This window comes from Crocuta crocuta, unplaced genomic scaffold (genome assembly GCF_008692635.1).
Source record: "Crocuta crocuta isolate KB4526 unplaced genomic scaffold, BGI_CrCroc_1.0 scaffold13, whole genome shotgun sequence".
NCBI lineage: Eukaryota > Metazoa > Chordata > Mammalia > Carnivora > Hyaenidae > Crocuta > Crocuta crocuta.
This window is the reverse complement of record NW_027530007.1, coordinates 5,183,745-5,186,784: the sequence shown is the minus strand read 5'-3', so window position 1 is coordinate 5,186,784 and position 3,040 is coordinate 5,183,745. Positions and strand designations below refer to the sequence as shown.

The following is a 3,040-nucleotide window of genomic DNA, read 5'->3' as shown; positions in this document are numbered from 1 at the left end:
CCACCCCAGGTAGAGGGGAGGACAGGCTGGACTGTGCAGGGGTGGGGGCGGGAGGGGGGAAGCAGCAGGAGGCACAAGCAAAGGTCAGCAGGGCCTATAGGGCCAGGTGAGGAACGGAGAGGCGAAGGGGGCGAGCAGACTGGCTCATGCTTCAGGGCTGTGCGAACTCCTAGTGGAGGCACTTACGTTCCCCTCCAGGAGCCAGAACACTGGCAGAGTGACCCGGGAGGCTACAGAGAGCGGTCAGGAATGCCGTCAACACACACCTGGCCCAGGGAACCCTCAGGCCTGGCACGGGGTCAGGAATGCTGGCAACACGCACCTTGCCTGGCAGGATGCCCAGCAGTGGCCTCACAGCTGCTCTCCTGGGTTAGAAGGCCACTTCTCATGGGCCTGGAGCTTGGTTCTAAAGGACAGAACGAATGTCTATGGGGCAGCCGCTCTGGAGCCTTCCCCGGGCAGGGCGGGCAGCCTAAGAGACGGGTGTGCTGCTCAGGGACTCTACTCTACCCGAGGCCGGACTCCACGCAGGGGCAACTTGACTGGGAGCTGGTGTCCAGGCAGCTAGCAGGGTGCTGGGCCCGCCTCGAGTATTCCGTAAAGAACAGGTATGACCCATTCAAACTACGCACCGATGAACACCTGGGTTGGGTCTGAGGTCCTCCAAACGGCACACACCGCTGGCCACCCATGCCTGGGACGCACCCCTGCAGCTGCCTGCTTAGAGCAGGAGGGGCGGCCCAGCCTGGGAAGTGGCCACGAACCTTCTGATTAGCAACTACCCTAGGAAGTTGGCCTCGGCCATGCTCCCAAAGGCGGCTGGCACCACGCTGCCTGCTGAGCTCAGGTGCCCAGAAAACCACGGGGGCAGGGGGTGGGGAGGCTCCTGAGTGACCACAGGGCTTTGGGCCAGGACAGCAGCTTCAGAAGCAGAGCCAGAAAGAACAGCGCTGGGCCCCGGGCTCAACTCCCAGCTCTGTCGCTCACTAGCTCTTGGCCTTGTAAAATACAGAAATAAATGGTGTCGGCAGCCTGCTACCAGGATTCAAGGGGATGATACGTGGAGGGAGGGGTGAGCCACCCCTCAGGGACTGGTGGGGATCAAACGTGTGAGCGAGGGGGTCCAGGAAGGGTTAGCTCCTATCACTGCCACTGTTTGAGCCACACCTGCCCCCACGCCCACTCGGGCCGCCCTCAGCTGACGCCAGCTCTCTGTGATCTTGTAACTTTTCTAGGTCTCTACTCCTCACCTACAAAGTGGGGCTGAGAAGATGGCTGGGAAGACTCCATAGAAGGTCAGGCACAGGGCGCGGTCACTGGCGCACACAAGTGCCTATTAAACGGGGTTCTCCAGAGGATGACCGCTCCACACACGCTCTTTTGGCAATGAGCAGGTGGCCCATGGCGGTCCACAGTGTCCCAGGCCACCGCCCAGATGTGGATCGTCCAGCAGGGACCCACCAAACCAAAGTCCCTCCCTTCGTGGGGCTTATACCCTAACGGGCTGGGAAAGAGGGTGAGCAGACCAAAGATAAACGAGCAAATCACACAATGTTCCAGAAACGGCTGGGAGCAAGGTGGGGACTGGTCGTCCGGGAGGGCCTGAATGGAGGTCATATTTACACAGGGACTGGAAGGAGGGGAGGGGGGCGTACAGATATCTGGAGGAAGAACAGCCCTGACAGGGGGAAGAGGCAGTGCAAAGGCCCAGGGGTAAGAACACACCAGCCGGTCAGCAGGAGGCCCAGCATGGCCCGAGGGAGAGCTGAGGGGAGGGCACGGGAGCCGTGCTCAGATCCGGAATTCGCCAGCAGCTGGAGCCAACAGGAGGAGGTGCCAGTGAGAAGGGGGCAACTGAGCGTGAGTGATGGATGCCCCAGAGGTCGCTTACGGAGAGGGAGACTGTGGGAAGAGCGGCCTGGGGACAGGTCCAGGGTGTCTTTTTGGCCCCGTCAAGGTCAAGGGGCCAGTTAAGCATCCAGGTGGAACCACAAGAGGCCCCCAGCCGGAAACAGAGCCCCAGGGCTACACGATGGTACTAAAGGCACTAACTGGGTGAAATCTCCCCAAGGGAGACTCAGAGCCCCAGAGAAGCCCTTCAGAGGTCAGCATCAGCCCCCATGCCAACGTCCAACCACCTGGGGCCCACATGCCCCCCCCCCCGGGCCTGGAACTTGTCACTCATCCTGGTCCACCAGCCCAGAGGCGTCTCCAAGCCATCAGGTCCCGACTGTCCCTCCTGCACCCCCAAGCTCCCTCCAGGGAGCGCAAGAGGAGAAGCAGGGGCTCAAAGCACAGGTTCAAGGCCTGATTCATGGTCCAGACCTACCCCGTACCTCCCCATGTGGCCTCGGGAAAGTAGGTGCCCTCCCTGTGCCTCTACTTCCTCACTTGTGCAATGGGGGTAATGGGGTGTCATGAGGATCATGAGTGGAAGCACTTCAGAGCTTTGCAAAACATTAGGCACTTACTGACTGGCAGCAGTTACACAGACCCTCGCCACCCACGTGGCCTCCCAAGGCCCCNNNCCAGGCCTGCCGCGGGGCCCCTCCCTGTCTGTCTCAGCCCCCCAGCCCCCCAGGCTCAGGCCCACCCTCCCCACGGCCAGCAGAGGGCGTGCTCTGGTCGTGGCTGGGTGTGCCCCAGAACTCCAAGGGCACCTGAACAAATCCAGTCTCCTAGCCAGGCGGGCGAGCTCCTCCTTCACAGGGTGCCAGTGTCCACCCAATAACACATCCACCCCGGCCTGGCCCATTACACGCACGCACACAAGTGCTGCTCTCGTATTCCCCGCCACGCGCCTCCCCCGCGCCAGCATTCCTTCCTCCTGTCACCACGGCAGGTGGCTGGCCAAGGCCCACGGGGTGACACAGAGGCCATGGCTTCCTGTGGTGCCGCATCTCTGCTGGCCCCCAGGTGGCAGTGTGGCGCAACAACAAGCCAGGCGGCTGGCTGGCCTCTGGAAGAAATATCGGGTTCCTTGGGGCTGGAGGGATGGCAGGAGGTGATGCCCCAGAGCCCCCCCCCCCACCCCCGCCTT

The 3,040-nt window shown here is 62.2% G+C and overlaps 1 protein-coding gene across 2 annotated transcripts in view; it reads right to left on the bottom strand.

The window, feature by feature from the left end:
* Positions 1-3,040, bottom strand: part of ACOT7 (acyl-CoA thioesterase 7) — an 86,138-nt gene that overhangs the window by 62,380 nt on the left and 20,718 nt on the right. The gene's annotated exons all lie outside the window — the stretch shown is intronic.